The sequence below is a fragment of the Sminthopsis crassicaudata genome, chromosome 3 (genome assembly GCF_048593235.1).
Source record: "Sminthopsis crassicaudata isolate SCR6 chromosome 3, ASM4859323v1, whole genome shotgun sequence".
Taxonomy (NCBI): Eukaryota; Metazoa; Chordata; class Mammalia; order Dasyuromorphia; family Dasyuridae; genus Sminthopsis; species Sminthopsis crassicaudata.
The window spans coordinates 343,366,809-343,387,022 of NC_133619.1; the positions used below are offsets into that span (position 1 = coordinate 343,366,809).

Sequence of the window (20,214 nt, forward strand, 5' to 3'; positions counted from 1 at the left end):
AGGATCCCTCCCCCACCTTAAAGATCCTCCCCTTATTTTACCCCTTTTCCTCGAAATTACTGTATTCCCTTCCCCTTAGCTTACTCCTTCCCTTTCACTTTTCAATGAAGTGGAAGAAGTTTCACCATAAATCGAATATGTCTATTGATACACGCTTTGTTCATCTCCCTCCTTTCTTTCTCTCAGATATAATAGGTTACCTTTGCCTCTTCATGAGATGTAGTACCACCACTTTATACTTTTTTATGATATAATCTCCTTTCCACCTCTAGTTTCTAAGACAAATTGTACATATGTTCTTTACATATTTTTTGACAGAAGTATAGTTCTCAAGATTTCTTTTTACCTTTTTTAGAAGTCTCTTGAGTTCTGTATTTGAAGATCAAACCTCTTATGTAGGTCTGGTTTTTTCATCAAAAATAGATGGAATTCATTTATTTCGTTAAATGTCCATCTTCTTCCCTGGAAAACGATGCTCATTCTTGCTGGGTAAGTTATTCTTGGCTGCATACCAAGTTCCTTAGCCTTTCGGAATATCATGTTCCAGGCCCTGCGTTCTTTTAATGTGGATGCTGCTAGATCCTGTGTTATCCTTATTGTGGATCCTCCATATCTGAATTGTTTTTTTCTAGCAGCTTCCAATATCTTTTCCTTTGTCTGATGGTTCTTGAACTTGGCCACTATATTTCTTGGCGTTTTGATTTTAGGGTCCCTTTCAGTAGGTGAGCGATGAATTTTCTCAATGTCTATTTTACCCTCTGTTTCCAAAACGTCTGGGCAGTTCTCTTTGATAATTTCCTCGAAAATGGTGTCCAAGCTCTTTTTTTCCTCCCATTTTTCAGGGAGTCCGATTATTCTCAAATTGTCTCTCCTGGATCTGTTTTCCAGGTCTGTTGTCTTTCTGGTAAGGTACTTGACAGTCTTTTCAATTGTTTCATTTCTCTGGATTTGCTTGACTCCCTCTTGGTTTCTCCTTGAGTCATTCATTTCTACTTGTTCCAGTCTAATTTTCAATGATGTATTTTCTTCACTCACTTTTTTTATATCTCTTTGTAATTGTCCAATTGAGTTTTTATCTTCTATGGAATTTTTTTCCATTTTATCCATTTTATTTTTTTGAGAGCTGATTTCTTTTTCCAGCTCTCTAATCCTGTTTTCCTTGGAGTTGTTTACCTTTTCCAGCTCACTAATCCTGTTTTCCTTGGAGTTGTTTACCTTTTCCAGCTCACTAATCTTGTTTCTCAATGATTTGATTTCTTTATCCATTCTGTCTTTGAATGCATGGGATGACTTCTCCAGGCTCTCTTGCCAAGCTTCCCTTTCTTTTTCCCATTTCTCTTCCAGCTCTCTTGTGAGAGCCTTTTTGATTTCCTCTATGAGGTTCTTTTGTATTGAGGAGCAGCTTATATCCCTCCCAGGGGATACATCTGGGGACATTCTGTTCCTAGTCTCCTCAGCATTTGAAGTCTGCTCCCTCTCCACACAGAAGCTGTCAATGGTTAGAGCCCTTTTGAATTTTTTGTTCATTTTGTCAGAGTAGGAATCAAAGAAAACAAACTGACAAGAGAAACAATTGGTCTGTTTTGTGGGGGATAGGGCTGGATGTTATTAATGGGCTTCCTCTACAGACTGGGGGTAGGGCAGCAGAGAGCCACTAACAGAACAGCAATGACTGTACTGAGTCTGAGCTCTGAGGCTCTGAGAACGCTCCGAGTCAGTCCAGGTGGGGGTTGGGGGTGGCCGTGCTCTGAGAGACGCTGGCTTTCTGGGGTTTTAATCTTCACCTCCGGTGTTTACACCCTCTCTGCTGCTCCTGGCTTGCTGCCAAGACGGAGCATCCACTCTGGGGCAAAAGCCCTTTCGCAGAAATGGCAGAGATCACACCCCTCCCCCTCCGGTCTGAGCTGTGTGAGCTGCCTGTCTTGCTCTGGCTGTCTGCCCTCAGTCTGCGCCCAGTCTGATTGACCCTCCCCCGAACAAACACAGACCTTTTCTGACGACTCTCAAGGATGTCTTCTCTTGGTGATAATTTGTGGATTTCTTTCTGGGTCAAGCATTAAGTCAGAGGCTTGTCATGAAGTAAGTTCTGAGAGAAAACGAGGAGCTCAAGCAGCTGTCTGCCTCCACGCCGCCATCTTGGCCGGAAGTCTAGAATTTACTCTTTATGATATAATGTAATGTAGTCTGACCAAAATGAGGATAAATGACTTCTGCAAAGTCTCTAGTTCTATAACTTGTGATTTTAAATTTAAAACTCAAAAGATCAAGTTTCTTTAGCTTAGTTTAATTGATTCTGTATTATCTTCAATATGAATGACAACTAAGTATCTTTTGAGTAATATGTATTTTTCTGTTCACAACTATAAGATAAATACATTTTATATCCTATGTTGTTATTGCTTTCTACTTAAAAGCCAAAAGAAAAAACAAAAAACAAATCACCTCATATATTTACTGATTGGGCTAGGGGAGAGACATACATTTTATATCGTCTTCTTTGGTATCCTTGTCAATTCAAGTCTAGGACAAAATGCAAGTTTGATATGGGTCCTCTGCTGGGAAGGGGGGGCAACATTCTACCAATGAAGAGACAATTGTTTTATTATTATTATTTTTTTAAACATTCCCTTGTAATTTCTAAGCAGAGACAGATGTGATTTATAATGGTTAAAATGACTAAATGAAGTTTAATATAGTTATTTACTTTTTTTTTTCCTATGCAAGAATTATCCTTTAAGCTTCCAGTCTCAGAGTTGAGGGACTTTCCACCAAAGAGGCTCTCAGGTCAACATCACACATATTCTCCTCTCCCACATATCCACACACACAAAATGTGTACACCTGTTATATTCCCTGTTGCTGCAGATTCTGTGAAAGGTATTGTAGGCTTCACAACTTTATTTCCAAAATTATTCTGGCTCATTAAAAATTTTGGGACTTGGGATTTATTAATAAAAATTCTTAAACCAATCATTAAAGGTAAATGAAATTTCTGTGGTCTAAAGATGCTTATAAAGATTAAGAAGAGGGGAAGTTGGGAATTTTGAAATATACAACAATTTTTGACAGATATAATTTCATATTTTATACTTTTGAGGACAAATTTCATGAGTATAAGAACTTTCTTATAGATAAAGAGACAGAGAGAGAGAGCAAGAGCAAATGAGGTTAAAAGAGAAAAATATGGCAAGAAGAGAGAAAGACTGAAAGTGAATGACAGAGAGGTAGCGAGAGAGAGCAGAAAAGAGAGGACAGGAAAGGAAAAAGAGAAAGAGATGGGGGAATGGAGAGAAACAGAAAGAGAGGGAGCACCAAGGGCCTTAAACTTGAAATCAGAAAGATGTGGTTTCAGTCACCACACCTCTGATTTATACTAGCTGTTGAACCTGAACAAGTCACTTCACTTCCAAGGTAACCAAGACCTTAAATCACTGAGGAGTTGCCAATCTTCATCTATGGTGTATGTTTTCAAATTGTATGTCCATACTGCTAAAATTACAGATCCAGAATTTTCAAAATCATTATAAGTGTTTTGTGACAGTTACATTGTTGTCATTGCAGCTCCCATTTGTTGTTGAGATATAGATTTACCTAGTTAATGGTGGATCTTCTTATCAACAAACTTCTCAAGTTTCTATGTCATAGAGATAAAGATTGGACCTGGAATTTCAGTAGCATAGGAAATCTTCACTCTATCCAAAACTTAAATTCTTAGAAAGCTGCCTTAAGTATTAAGACATTAAATGATATGACCATGATCAAATAATTATCATTGGTCAGAGATGGGACTTGAACTCAAGCATCCTGGTTTGGAGATTAACTCTCAATTATGCCAGCACTTTTTCATTTTGGGGGGAAGGAGGGCTTAGGGCCCCTTTACACTCTAAAAAAAATATTGAAAATCTCCCAAAAAGCTTTTGTTTATGTGATATTGATATTTACTGTATTACATGTTAAAATATCCTAGCAGTATTCTGAAAATTGTTTTGACTTCACGAACCCCTTAGGTGTTGGAGATTCCAATGAATCCCTGGACAAACCTTTGAGAAGCACTAAGTTACACAACTCATGATGCCTCTCATGAAGCATACAACAGTGAAATGGCAGAAAACTGCCTAGAGAAACCACTAGTATTCTGTTAGATGTGCATTCTGCTCTCTATTTCCCTGGCTCATGCATGTAAGAATCACAATGCCAGGTCTGAAGATTCCATTCTTTTACAGATTTTTACCTTTAATCTCATGTGCAGGTATAAGACAGAAAGTAAAAGAAGCTTCTTACTAACCCGGCATTTGGATTTACCTAGGAGACAGGAAGTCTCCATCTCAGTTCAGCCACTACATTATCACTGTCTTTTCTTTTTGAAGTTTTTTTTTTTCCATCTCTTTTTCAAAAAGATTACTTTGTCACAATTATTCAGGAAAGGGTTTTTGCGCCTGTAGGAAATATTAATAGACTATTATGAGGTCCTACAACTAATTTTTCCACACATATCATCTGTCTTTGCATGGTTATTAAACTTCAACAATATTTCATGCAATGCTTCCCTGCTAAATTAATTTGGTTCCTTCTTCTCTTGCTTCTCCTTTTCTGTCCACAAGCTTTAAAATTAAATTGAATCTTCATAATTATAGCTTTTTGTTGTTCTTTCTTGTATCTTTTTTCTTTTTTGAATTTTTCTATCAAAGGAGCAATAAAGACATAAAGGAGCAAAACTGGGAGTCGAAAAGACCAAATCGTTTGGGGCTTGATGGACCTTGGGTTGAGTATCTTTACCTTAGGGAAAGAAAGGGTGAAGAAATGGGGACCCAGACTATAGAGAAATTGCTTCTGTTTTTCTTCTAGCACTGAAAATAATTGAGACTTGTTCTCTGAATAATGAAATTTCCAGGGCTACTAGAGTGATCACATTTATGTCAAGTGATACTTTTAACCCTTTTAATAAATGTAAATAATGATTTGGGGTGAAAATGTGTTTTTTTTTTGTATGAACACTAGCTTGTGCTTACATACATATATATATACATACACACATGTATAAGCATATAATTGGATCTAAAATAGATATAATTTCATTATGTTTTTTAAACTGATTTGCAATTAACCCATTAAAAGATTCCTTTTTATGGTTACTTAGAACTGTTTCTTCTATTTTATATATGGAGAAATTACCTCATAGAGAAAACAAAAAAATAAAATCTTTTAAATTCAGATCAATTTGAATGATCCTTATAAATTTGGAATGTTAAATGTGGATCATACAAGGAAGATTTGATATATTTCAGAAAATGCATTTATTAAAACGCTGTTCACAGACTGTCATGATACTCATTTTTAAGCTCACAATCTGCCTCTTAAAAATTAGGCATTGAATTCCAGAATATTAATTTTGGAGACCTAAGAATGTCCATCTCCCTAATTTTGCAAAATGATCAAACCTAGGCCCATAGGAGTAAAATGGCTTCTTTAAGGCCAAATATTTAGTTTAATACTAAATGAAAGATTAGAGCAGCTTTATCTTGATTCTGGTACTCTTAAATCATAATATGTCATTCTTTAATTTGCAACAAGTTAATCATAAGACCTTTATAGTATATATAATCAAAACTAATACAATTATATTTCCCTCAGAATGTGGTAATATGCAGACATTTTATTAATTGAGATTGACTTTGCACTTCATTTATTTTAAATTAGTGAAGTTTTATACTTCTTGCAAATATACAGTGTACATCAATTAGAAATGAGTTTAGAAGGAGGATATCCTAGAACTTTTCTGAGTGGATAAATTTTGAATTCTTATCTCTATAGATCAGATCTTATAAAGCTTTATTTCTAAGAGGTTTTAGCAAAATCTCTTCTCCACCAAAAATATGCTTTTGAGAGATTCCAAAGATTGAGTCTAATCTGCATTAGTCCAGGGACTAAAACTGGTTGCCACTGTGGTTGCTCCTCAAAACTGTATGCAACACACTTGAAAAAAATAGGTTGTATACGATCTCCCCAATTTATCATATTGAATAATAGGGGATCCTAAAAGGGATAAACATGGATATAGCATCTACTATGTGCTAGCACCTACTAGTGCCATTTTATAGTTGAGGAAAGTGATGTTAAGTGACTTACTAAAGGTCACACATCTAGGAAGTATAAGGGGTTAGATTTGAACTCAGGCCTTCCTGACTCCATATACTATCCACTAAGTCACCTAACTACCTTTAAAAGAGAACTCAAGGGGCAGCTAAGGTGGTACAGTAGTTAGAGCACCAGCCCTGGAGTCAGGAGGACCTGAGTTCAAATCTGGTCTCAGACACTTAACACTTCTTAGCTGTGTGACCCTGGACAAGTAACTTAACACAAATTGTCTCAGAAAAAAAAAAAAAAGTCAGCCATTTGCCTAAGTTCTTTCATCATGTGTGAAGTTATGACTGGAGCCTAAGGCTTTCTCTCTGCAAACATGGTAACTCCTAGAAAATACATTAATATGTTCACTACATAGTTTGTTTTGATTAATTGTTCATTAAGGAAAGAAAAAGATGGATCAACCATGAGATAAAGAATGCAAAGCTCTTTGCAAAATCCAATAACAGTAAAAGAATAATAGGTAGTATTTTTTCTTATAACATTTAATTATTTTAAAAATATTTTTTTAAAAAATAATAGCTTACTATTTTTCAAAATACATGCAAAGATAATTTTCAATATATTCTCTTCTTTTTAAATTTTGAGTTCCAGATTCAGTCTCTCCCATTGCAATGAGAAGGCAAATAATATCATATAAATTATACAAGTGAAATCATGCAAAACATATGTTCCTATTTATTACATTGCAAAACAAAGCAAAACAAAATGAGGAAATTATATTTCACTTTGCACTCAGAGTTCAGCAGTTTTCTCTCTGAGAGTGGATAGCATTTTTGGTCCTTTGGAATTTTCTTGGATCATAGTATTGAGCAGACTACCAAAGTCTTTCAGAGTTAATAATCATTACCACAGTGTATTAACTATGCACAATGATCTCCTGGTTCTTCTCACTTAACTTTGCATGATTTCATATAGGTCTTGTCATGTTTTTCTAAATCCCTAACCCTTTGTTACTTCTTATAGCACTATAGTATTCTATCACAATTATATGACATGACACAATTTGTTCAGTCTTCATTGATGGGTCTCCATTCAATTTCCACTTTTTTCCAATACAAAAAAAGACCTGCTATAAATAATTTAATACATATTGATCACTTTGGGGTATAGACTTAGTACCAGTATTACTGAATCCAAAAATATATACAATTTTATAGCCATTTAGGCATAATGCCAAATTGTTCTCCAAAATCATTAAACTGAGTGACATCTCCATCGGTGTACCCATTTTCCCATAACCCTTCTAGCATTTGTTATTTTTCATTTTCCAGAGTTGCTTTATTTTGCCTTTCTCCAATTAATAGAGATTTAGAGCATTTCTTCACATGACCATGAATAAATATTTCTGAAAACTGACTGTTCATATCTTTTGATAATTTATCAGTTGGGAAATGGCTCTTATTTTCATAAAGTTGACACAACTTCCTAAATATTTGAGAAATTAAGCCTTTATCAGAGAAACTTTCTGTAAAATGTTTTTATATTACTTCATTTTCTATGGTACCTTTTACCAAAATGTAGTTTCCCTGATTATTTCTTTAAATGATATCTATTTTTATTTCTGAAAAAAATTTGGTAATCTATGTAGGTGATTTCTAACTGCCCTCATATTGTTAAACTTTTTAGGAATTGCATGAATCATCTTCCCATGTAGGGATGTAAATAGTTTAACCTTAATTAATCTCTTATGTTTTCTATTTATGCTTCTCTTGAGTCTTGTGTTTGAATGTCACTTTTTGTATTCAGCTCATTTTTTCATCAGGAATTCTTGTACTCCTATCTCCTTTACATTCTACAATATTATATTCCAAGCTCTCCATTCCTTTGGTGTGTAAGCTGCTAAATCTTTTGTGATACTGACTGTGGCTCCATGGTATTTAAATTTTTTTTTGGTTACTTGTAGCATTTTCTCCTGAAGTGAAAAGTCTGGAATTTAGCTACAATATTTCTGGGAGCTTTCATTTTGAAATCTCTTTCAGGAAGTAGATTCATTTATTTTTTCAATTTTACTCTCAAAATTTAAGATAACATTTTCTTTATAATATCTTGAAATATGATGTCTAAGTTCTTTTTTCCATGTGACTTTCAGGTAATACATTAATTCTCAAATCATTTCTCCTTTATCTATTTTCCAGTTTGGTTGTGTGTGTGTGTGTGTGTGTGTGTGTGTGTGTGTGTGTGTGATTTATGTGATTTTTTTTTTGATGATGTAGTTTACATTTTTCTCCTTTTTTTCATTCTTTTGGACTTTGTTTTATTGTTTCTTGAAGTCTCCTTACCCAATTCTAATTTTTAAGGTGCTATTTTCTTCAGTATTTTTGCACCTCTTTTACCTAGGTTGCAATTTTCTTTTCATAATTTCCTTGCATTATTCTCATTTCTTTTCCCAATTTCCCTCTACAATTCTTATCTCTTTCAAAAAATTCTTTTTGGTTTTGAACACAATTAGCACTTTTTTTTTGGTTGAGGCTTTGCCTATAGTTATTTTTAAAGTTGTCTTCTGGTTTTATGTCTTGGTTTCTCTACTAGTAACTTCTATGGTCAAATTTTTATTTATTTATTTATTTATTTTTGGATGTTTGCTCATTTTTTCAGTGTATTACTTGACTTTGAAATTTATGTTAAAGTTATGCTTTCTTCATCTGGGAGGGAAAGCAAGCTTCAAGCTTTTTTGTGCTGCTATTTTCAGAGCTAGTTCTGAGGCTTGCAGATTTTCTGTGCTTTCCAGGTGATGTAATGCTGGGAAAGGCATGGTCATTGTTCTACTGGTCTGTGCGCTAGCCCTGCAGCCATAATCACTAGTGCTCCTCTTGGACTTTGACTCCTTTCCCGACTTATCATAAGCATTTCTCTTCACTCTGGAACTGTCATCCAGAATTGCTATTATCATGGCTGCTACCAAGATCTCTTGCTGATGCTCTTGTCATGTTCCAGTCCAATGTCACAGATCTCTCTTGTGGATTTTCTCAATTGTCTTAGGCTGGAAAAATGTCTCCCTCAGACTTTTTGTTAGCTTTGTTACTCCAAAATTTGATTTGAGGTATTATTTTAAAGTTGTTTGAAGAAGAAATTTGGGAGAGTCCATCTGTGTCCCCTTAACTCTACCATCTTGGTTCAATTCCTCAGAGTAAGTAGTCTTAATGACCATACCAAATGAATTGTAATTTTTACAGAATAAAATAGACAGATAGTATAGTATAGTGGGGGAAAAAAGCTGACTTTCAAATTAGAAAACATTAGTTTGCCTCTTTCCTTTGATTCTTACAACTTGACTGTCTATGAACAGGTCATAACTACTCTGGGCCCCAGCTTCCTATTCTACAGACCAAGGAGATTAGATGAACTCTGAACTGTCCTATAACTCTGAGATTTTGGTCTGCATGTGAGAAACTGGGATTTCTACCACAAGGAATTGGCAGTTTAGGTTCAAGTCCTTTAACTAAAGGAATGACTTACCTAAAAGGAATATCAAATATATGTAAATTCTTTTGGAAATAGGTGGGGGAAGGGGAGGAAGAGGTGAAATGAGTTCAAAACTGTAAGCAAATAGCCACTGGGTTACTCACACAGAGATATTGGAATCAATACTTTAATCTAACAACAATGCTAATCAACTAAAGTAGAAAATTCAATTTAATCCAATTGAAACATCTGTCAAGTCTGTGCATAATTCACAGTATTAGGCTCTGAGACAGGAAGTTTAGACTCAGTGGTTACAATCCCACTGCTATAGGTATTCAATCCAATCCAGATATTTTGATTGTTCAAGAATGAACCTATTCCTTTTTTCTCCTTGACTAAAGCAATTGTAAGAGATGGTCAAAACAGTTTGACTTATATGAGGAATATATAACCTCAAATGAAATTACAATGTTTTGTACACTGCTGCATTTTTTAGGTCGCTCAATTTCTTTACTCAAACTAATCAATCCCCAAATGAGTGAGAAGACAGCTTTAAGTAAAGACTACAACTAAGTCTTCTCTCTGTCCTCAAAAAGTGGATTCAGAAGTGACTAGTGGGAAGAGGAGAAGGAAGGAGGCTGTTAAAGCCCATTGTAACTGTAAAGTATTGGTTAGAGAAACAGCCTATCATCATTTTTTATTTAAAAAAAAATATAGAAAAAGAGTCAATCTCTATTTTCTTCATCCAGGCCAAAATCAAATACTCTTAGTTTGCAGCGTGAGACCCTGCCACCCAACTTGTCCAGTTTTGTTAAGAACAGTTCTGCTTAATTTAATAACACAATATCTCAGCTTCATCACCAAGTTACTATAATGACAATGCCTTAGATATGTAAAACAAGATGAAGATGAAAGATAAGTAAAACATTGGCTGAATATAAAAAATAAAACTTTCCATACTTATGGAGAGTTGCCCCCCAGCCATTATAGAATTTGACTTGTTTTGGAAATCAGGTTATAAATAATTGAAAAATTATTTGGTGGAAGACGTTAGACAAATTTTTCATGCCTCATTCAGAATATTACATAGAATTCCTATTCGTTCAATGACAATAGCATTTTAGTTTTGCTTTTACTTTGATCATAAGAAGCTTTGCCAAAAAGTTTTTTGAACTTTGTTTTCACAAAGGGAAGTGGAAGTTTGATCATGGATATGTTTAGATGACAAATTTAATGCTGAAAAGAGCAAATGATTACACAGGACCCTCCGAGCAAGACAAGATTATTTTACATTGTATATTACCAATATAAGGGGAGTTGGATCAGTTTAGTAAAGTAACTTATGAATAATAAGAATGGCCCAAAACAAACTTATTGCACATTACTTCTTTTCACAAACTTGAACCTTGTTCCAGCCAAACTAATATACTTTCTACTTTCAGTCATCTTCTACCTCTGTGCCTTTGTACAAGTTATCCTCTTGCCTGGAATGCATTCCCTCTTTACGTTTACCTCTTGTAATCTATAGTTTACTTCATTACTTAGTTCAGATGCCACTTCCTTATACCAGACATTTCCTGATCTTCCAGCTCTAAATCCATTGGGTAATCCCCCCAGATATTAGTGAGCTCCACCCCATATAATTTTTATTTACTGCTTCTGACTGCCTTGTATTTTGCTACTTTTAATTCATTTTTTATTTTTTCTCTTTTATATTCTATTCTCTCTATACTTATATATGTTGTATCTTTTGAGAAATGTAAACTCCTTAAGCTTAGAGGAACAGAATTGTTACATTCATATATCCAGTACATAACAGTGACTGGAACATAGTAAACACTTAATAAGTGCTTGTTGTTTAGATTATTGATTGAAAAAGATTTTGGAATTTCAGTTTCATTGCATGGAGGGGGAGGGAGAGTTGGGAATTGTAAGAATATCATATATACCTAGAAAGAGAGATACAAAATTCTTTTAAACTCACACACAAATTATTTCCGGATATTTCTTTTTGGTTCAAAAAATGTTCCTCATCCTGTTCTCCTTTTAGATAGATCCTCTAGCACAAACTGTATAGGATTTTTTCAGGGTTAAAAATTATTTCATGTAGGTCAAAGATGGAAATAAAGGTTCCATACATACCAAAATATTTATAGCAGCAGTCTTTGTGGTAGAAAAGAACTGGAAACAAAGTGAGTGCCCATCAATTGGGAAATGGCTAAACAAATTGTGGTATATGAATGTAATGGAATATTACTGCACTGTAAGAAATGATGAATATGAATGAAGCCCCTTTTGTGTCACAGAAAAGCTTAATATAGGCTCAGATTTTTTTCTTTTTAAAGTCCAGAGCAATTGGTCTCATGGGTCACTTTTGTCCTCTCCCCCCTGTTATTTCTGAGAGCTACTTATACTGAATATTCATGGAATTCAATAAGCTTGGAGCCTCCAGTTGAGGAAAGAGACCTTTTCCTTTTCCCTAGACTAGCCTCTATACTCTATAGTATACTTTTGAAAAAATCTCCACTAGCCATCACATTTCCTATTTTTATGCTACATAGCAAAAAAAAAAAAAAAAAAAAAAAAAAAAAATTGCTTTGAACACAGAAAATAAAAGCCAGTTTTTTTTTTTTTTTGTGAGAAAAAATATTCTTTTAAAAATTACAGCAAATAAACAAGATATAAAAAAATCATGTTGCTCCAAAAGAATAAGTGAAGCATTTACATCAAGAGATTGGGGAGGAGGAAATGGAGAGTGGATAACTTCACTAAGTCCCAAAGGTTCTATGAAGAACACACTTTTAGGAAAACAACAATCTCTTTCTGTGCAGAACACTCCTTAACAAGGATCCTTGAGTGACATGAAGCTTAAGTTGCTTATAATTACAATGAACATGAGGTAATAAGGCACCTCTCTTGTAGTCACCTCCTATCTTATTTTTGTTGTTCGGGTCATTTAATAATTCTACTTTCATAATTCTCAGTTTGTTTTTTAACCACTCAGGAACAGCAAGTTAAAGTTGTAGATTATACTTAAATTCTAAAGGTTTTTTTTTTTTTTTTTTTTTTTTTATTGAATAGTTTCCCTTTGTTTTGCAGTATTGATTCCTGGATTCATTTACTAGATCTGGAAACCATATTTTTGTCTACTGTCAATGTTTTCCCTATTGATTTACCTGCTTATGTTCAAGATTTTAAAGACTTCTTTGCAAAATCTTTAGTAATTTTAGTTTTTTCCTCACTTTTATTTTCCCCTCTTGTTCATTTTTTGAATCTCTGACTCCATATTCAGGTAGTTTTCTTGAGAATCAAATCTCAAAGTGTCTCAGTCTCAGCCTCCTTCCACGCTGGGCAATTCATAGTACAGAAGCCTAATTTTCTACATCTAGTGACTCTTGGGTAGAAAGAACTGGCTTCAGCTGAAATCTGATTATTTTCCCTCAGGGTTAGTGGAAAGCCACTCCCCTCAACACCAATGCTACTACTCACTGAGTCCTGGACTGTCATCCTTCTCCTTCTGTTCCTTAGATCTCAGGCCTGTCATTAGCATTCAGAGACCTATCAGATTGGTATGATGAAGTTGATTTATATACTTTGGGTCACTAAGGCTTTGGGAGGAGGAAGGTGGGATGTTGTTTGAACTCTACCTCTAGCCCAGGCATACATCCTGCTCCATTTCTTCTGTTTCTGGCTGTCCTGTAGATATTCTTTCTTTCTTTCTTTTTTGCAGGACAGAATTGTTAGTCACTGGTAGTGTAGCCCCAGCAAATTTCTGTAGTTTAGAGCATTGAAGAATTATGTTAGCTAATAGATATAGCTTGATGACACTTCTAAAACTTAAAGCCAGATTCTCTATGTCACTGGAAAAGAGAGGGGAGACTAGTGTTTTATTGCTCCGGTGTGAGTTGGCTATTGTAATCCTACTATTGTTAGTATGTGGTGTGGCAGAAAGGTGTTGACTAAGCTCAGCGTGGAAGTCAATTCATGGATTTTATTTTGTTTTGTTGTGAAGGCTGCCTCCAACATATAGCAAAAAGTTATGTGATAACCTCTTCTCTCTCAACTTGAAGGGCATTTTATTTCTTTCATATTTTTAATTTCCACCCTCCAATTACTTCCTTCCCCTACACCTCAAATGAAGATAGGAACTCATGGGATAAGGAGGGGAATGTTTTTATCTTATTTAAAAAAAAATATATAGATATTTTTGGTTTTATATCCATGACATTTTCAGTTATATTCCTCTTCTCCACTTTACCAGGAGAGCCATCCCTTATAATAAAAATTTGAAAAAGAAAAATAAAACGATTCTCCTCTTCTAAGAGAGAGAAGTTACTGGATTAGACTTATACCTATCTGCTCCCTTAAATATTATTAGTCTAGGGGATGTGATTTTCAGGTTCAATCTAACTTCTGATCACTGTTTCATTAATGGGTGAAGCAAGAAGACATTAAGTTTTATATCTAAGACTTGTCCTGTTTTTCAATAGATGCTAGTTCCATGATGATCACACATAGTGGGTAATCCAAGAGACTCATATATTCAAATTCACAGAAAAATAGTACTCAGAGAAAGTATACACTGAAGATTATACACCAGACAAAAATAGAGTAAAGGATCTCTTCCACTGAGAATCAGATAACAGCTAAAAAAAAGAAAGAGGGAGGGATGGAGAGAAGAAAAGAGAGGGAGAGAGAGAGAAAAGAGAAAGAGGGATAAAGAGACAGGGAGAGAGGGAGAGAATGAGAAAGGGAGAGATAACCTTCTTTTGGATTCTGGGTATACTAAAGTTTCTTTATCTTTGTGCATATTTTCTATTTTGGGGAGAATTGAAAGATTGAGGGATTCAAAGAAAATATCTAGTCCTCCATCTTGTTTGACAAGTCATATAAATGTAAACAACAATTAGAAAAATGAAATTTAACATTGGGCAATTATAATTATCAAAACTGATTTTGAAGAAGGGGTGAAAAATTCTGTTTCCCTCCCTCCTTTTAAGAAGTGGGAGACTATAAGTATGGAATATTATATGAATGGTATCAAAGTTGGTTGAAAACTTGATTAGTTGAAAAATTGATTAGATTTTTAAAAAATTTTTTCTCTTTCTTCTTCAAATTTTTATCACAAGGGATGGTTCTCCTGATGAAGAGGAGGAATATGCTTTATGGATATAAAACTAAAATTATCTATATATTAAAAAAAAATAAGATAAAAGCACTCCCCTCCTCATCCCATGAGTTCCTGTCTTCATTTGAGGTATAGGGGAAGGGAATAATTGGAGGATGGAAATTAAAAATATGAAAGAAAGAAAATGTTCTTCAAGTTGATGCAACAGAGGTAAGAGTCCGTCAGGGTTTGTAGTAGTAAGCACATCTACAATTATGTCTAAGGCAGAGCCCTAGTGTGTGTGTGTGTGTGTGTGTGTGTGTGTGTGTATGCGTGTGTGTGTGTATGACAGAATGTGTAACAACATACTTTAAAACTCTTTTAAAATTTTAAATTAATATTGATCACTTTTGAAGATCATGTGGCTATTTTAGCTTCCAAGAATTATCCACTGGTCCAAATCATAGATTCAAGACATATTATGTGTGTAATATTGTAAACATAGTAATAGTTTAATTTAGTTGGACAGCATTGTAGCTCATGTGACAAATATGGTTTAATCCAATTGGAAAGTGTTGTAGCTTATGGGACAAACTGGGAGTAGGCAGTAGATTGATTTCAACAATTACTATTGACTTCAACAAATTTCTTAGAAGGATAGTCATTTTGACTTGGCAGATTTTTGTGTTTTAGGGCCTCATCTTTAGTATTTCTGATGTGGTGAAATGCTTTATTTCTCAGTTACTGCTTGTTGGAGTCTGTTTAAATGTATTTTTAAAAATCACACTTTATTATAAACAGATTTTTTGTAACTTCAAGATCTTTCAGAAGGCAATCTATATAAGAAAGCACATTGTATCTTATTTTGTGAATTAGGCTGGTTGCAATGGTCATACCATACCCAGCCAAATTATTGATAAATACTTTGGAGAAAAAGAAGAAACTTGGATCAGTTGATAAAGTGGCTGAAAATCCTTTTTTGGACAATAAGAAAAGTACTCAGGAAATTTCGCAAAGACCAATGCTATCACACTGCAATGTGAATAATTACTATCTAGCTACCATCAAATGAAACATGAACATCTTAGAACAGTGATCCTAAAGCTTGAACTGAAAATAGATAGAAAGCTACCTAGAGAACAAAATTTAGTTGGAGAGAAAAGGTAGAAAAAGGGGAAAGAATATGATAAAGAACACTTTTTAAGAAATAATACATAGTTACTTACATAATTCGTATGTAAAACATAAATACATTTTAATGCATTCTCCAAGACTGAGGCACATACCTGTGAATGCTTTCTTAAACCAAGGCATTATGGCTCTTTGGAATCGAGTGCTGGCACTTCAGTAAAAAGCACTCCGTTCAAATCTTATCTCTGATGTTTATCATCATGTGATACTTGACAAGTTCTAGACCTTAGTTCCTATGAAGATGATCTAGATTGAGAATAATAGTCTAAAACCCTAACTCTAGAAAGACGCTGAAACATGTTATCCACCACCTAACAAAGAAGTAACTTATTGATTATGCATTTATTTTTGTATACAAAAACTAGATTTATTTTGCTTTAATGGATTTTTTTAAACAAAGATTACATTTTTTATTTTTATTGCAGGGCAAGTAAATTAGTAGATATAGAAGAACTGGTACTGCTTTTGATGAAAACAAATAAATAAAAAAGAGGGTTATTGAATCTTTAATATATATATTATATATATGTATATATACATATATACATATATATGTGAAAGAGATAAGAAAACAGAAAATCAGTACAGTTTAAAATAAATTGTTGAGTTTATTATAAATCTAGAAAACAAGCTATATTATGCAATTTTAAGTATCTTTTTTTTAAAATTCTGTTTTTATAGGATATTTTTTCTCTTTTGGTGTTAACTAAATTTCAGAATAAAAATAAAAATTTAAAAAGTTGAACAGAAAACATGTTTTATTTTCTATGAGATTTCAAAATAGGAAGTCAGTCCTTGAACCCAAATCATCTGAGTTTACATGAAGAAACAGGGCTTTTTATCTTCCAACAATATCAGGACATTTTGGAGATGGGTAAACATACAGTTTCTATAAAAATCTAAAAGTTTGGTGAGAAATCAGATTCCATGGGTTAGCTATTTTGCTTCTTTGAAGGAAATATTTTCTTCTTATATGAACCTCCTTAGGTAAACCGTTCTTCTCTGATTCTCGGTTTCTAATTTCCATTCAGATCCCAAGTCTGATGCTTACCACATCTGAAACCTTGGGGAAATCATCTAAACTTGGGCTTTTAGTTTCTTTCTCATTGAAATAAGAGGGTTGAACTAGGTACTCTCTGAGATACCTTCCAACTTTAGATCTGTGATCCTGTAGAAATCTATAACATAATATCTTAAGTTATAATTGCATCATGTAATCATACAATATATGAGGCAGAGTACATACTCCACTAGAAAGGGCACTGAAATATGACTCAAACGACTTATAAACTTGAGTAAACCACTATCTGTGCAACTTTAGCCAAGCCATTTAAATTTTTTGAGCCTTGATTTTTGAGCAAACATTGTACTAGATCACCTTTCAGTCTCCTTCCATCTCTGTAATTCTATTCATCTTCAAAAATGAAAAAATGGATTAATAACTTTACTAAAGATACAAGAAACAATTGTGTGTATACTATAGGCAAAATAACATTACATATCTAAACCAAAAAAAAATCATCTAAACCAAGGGAAACAATTCATTTAATATAGGTGAAGCTGAAAGATGCATTGATCAATTTAATGTTTGCTAAAATGACCTAGCACTCATCAGAATTGTCTTTCAGATGGTGCTGTGTGTTTGTTTACTGCTCAGAAGAAATTCAAGTTTGGAGGAAACAAAATTAGGTAAGAGTTGGGGTTGGGATGAGGAAGAAAGTAATTAAAGTAACTAAAACGTTGAGTTCTGTTTGTACTTTATTCTTTTTTTTATTAAGTAATGGTAAAATAAGGTCTATAGGAAACTGCTGGAGTAGTAAAGATCACTTGCTGTTTTCTAGGAGCCTAGTCATCTTGGAGGAGAAGGAGAATGAAGAAAAGAAAAGAAGGAGGAGGAGGAGGAGGAGGAGGAGGAGCAGAAGAAGAAGGAAGAAAAGAACTGGGGAAGAGACATAATTTATTATATATTACAATGTAATTCATGTTTCTCATCTAGAGCTCACCACTTTTTTGTCTAGTGATGTAAAATATGTATTATCATCATTCCACTAAAGTCATAGTTTGTCTTTCAATCAACCCAACAAGCATTTATTAAGTGTCTACTCTATACCAGACACTTTGTTAAACAATGCAGATAGAAAAGTGAGATACAAAGATACAATTCATGCTTTCCTCTTGGGGGAGTATGTGATATATTCAAAGATAAACACAAAATATAAACAAAATAAATGCATAATAATGTTGCACTAATAACAAGGAAGTCATGAAAGTTTATTGAAAGGGTGACAATTGTGTTGTGTTAAAGGGAAACTGGAATTCCAGGAAATGGAGGTGAGGAATGGAAGCATCCTACATATTGGGGAAGTCTGTGTAAAGGCCAGAAAATAGAATATGGAATATTATTTATGAAAAGTAGCAAGTAGGACAGTTTGGCTGGTATATATTTGTAATCAATCTGAAAAAAATAGGTTGCAGATACATTATGAGGGGCTTTCAATGGCAAACAGATGAATTTGTATTTTATCATAAAGATAATGGGGAGTCATTGAAGCTTGAAGTCCATCTAGTAAACTGTAGAAAGATTGTATAAACTATAATGATAGAAGGAATGCACAGTTCTATATGGCTGATGGAATCAAGACCACTAAATACAATGATCAGAATTCTGAAGTTAAAAAACAAAAACAAAAACATATGAAGAAAACTTATTGGACAGTTAAAGAACCTAAGTTCGAATCTTGCCTCTGATACTTGGTATGTGTGACCTTGAGCAAGTTTCTTAACCTCCAAGTTATTTCATCATAGATTGGATGGGGGCTCTGACTAGAGAGATATTGAAGTCCCTGTCAGTTTTAGATCTAGAGTCCTATGAATCTATATTTTTCATGTTACAAAAATGGATGTGAAGGGAGTGAGGTTGAAGTGTCTTGAACAAATCTATAAGGCTTCATTACCCTTTCCTACTCTTACCCCATTTTATGCCAATCTACATACATTGTGCATCCTCCTGTCAAGAATGAGGCCCTTTGGAGCTATAACTGTATATTGATGAGCAACATGGATTCACAGAAGCTCAAGCAGCTGCCTGGGATGCTGTCCAAAGTACCATCACATCCAAACAGTCATCCTGGGATTACTGGGCTGGTTAACCTCTATAGTCTATAGCCATCAGAAGCCCATGCACCTGTAGTTCATTCCCCACAGTTCATTCCCCAACAGTTCCAGTTGATTAAGAAGGGTCACCAGTATGGTTTCCCTCTGAGTAAGGTGGATAAACACTTCACTGCATCTTCCCAATCTTCTGGCCTTTTCGTTCCTTTCTTTTGCTCCAGCAAATCTGGTGTCCCCAGAATTAATTATTCAACAAGAGGTGACAGACGGAGTACAACAACCCTGCTGGAACTGAGAATAAAGAGGAGCATTGGACACAGCAGCTGCACCTCCCAGACCCTGAAATTTAAGATCTTTATAAATGATCTGTTAAAACTATAGTGACGATAAGCTTATGAATCATGATCTATATTAATCAGGGCTGCTGATATGGAAAGATTAATTGAAACGTGCAGTTCTACACAAATGATAAAGTGGTAACAATTTAATATCAGACAAGAAGAGTGAAGAAATTACACTCCAAGCTTCATGCATCATTACTATGGATATTAATATTTTACACAGCGCAACAGCATCGGGAATCATAATGAAAATCCATAACTAGTGCACAGACATGATTAAATACAACAGTCTTTAGGAGCTGTTTGGTGATGGCAGTTTAGCCATATTTCACTCCCGCTGCTGGTGATTCGAGTGATAGAGTCTAGACGAGGGTGATTAAAAAGTGTTCCTCCTAAAGGCTGTTAACCTTTTACTACTGAAATGAATTTCTTTGATTTTTAAATTATGCCGCTCTCTTTGCTCTTTTCAAATCAAAACCTGATCCTGAGCCTGTTGACAAAGTGTAGTGCCCTAAGGCTACTGACTAAGCAAAAGCAAGGCCCCAGAATCTCTTGCACCAAGTAAATGGCTTTAGGTGTTCAGGGGGTATGTTTGTGGGGGTCAGGGACAGGGGAGAACAGGATGACAAAGGTGAAATGCTCAGTTTAGTGAAGATAATATCTACCATGTATAACCATAAGGATCAAGAACAATTATACATCTTTCATAATAGATTTTGGAGGAATGGTTTGGATCAATTTGGAAGTCACAGACTTTTAGACTTTGGAGGGAACTTAGGAATAATACAGTTCATCCCTAACTTCACTCTGTACAAGAAAATTGAGGCTCACAGAGACAAAGTAAGTTATTTAATATTATAGAGTGAGGTATATCTGGGACTTGAACCCAGGTCTTCTGATCATTGACAAGAAGTCACT

General features: G+C 34.4%; 1 long non-coding RNA gene across 2 annotated transcripts in view; it reads left to right on the forward strand.

The window, feature by feature from the left end:
• LOC141559545 (uncharacterized) overlaps positions 1 to 18,077 on the forward strand; it is a 145,973-nt gene extending 127,896 nt beyond the window's left edge. For both annotated transcript variants that reach the window (XR_012487473.1, XR_012487474.1), the window contains 2 exons: positions 17,473 to 17,533; positions 17,686 to 18,077. This is a non-coding gene — a long non-coding RNA (uncharacterized LOC141559545). The remainder of the gene's footprint in view (positions 1 to 17,472; positions 17,534 to 17,685) is intronic.
• The last annotated feature ends 2,137 nt before the right edge of the window (positions 18,078 to 20,214 follow it).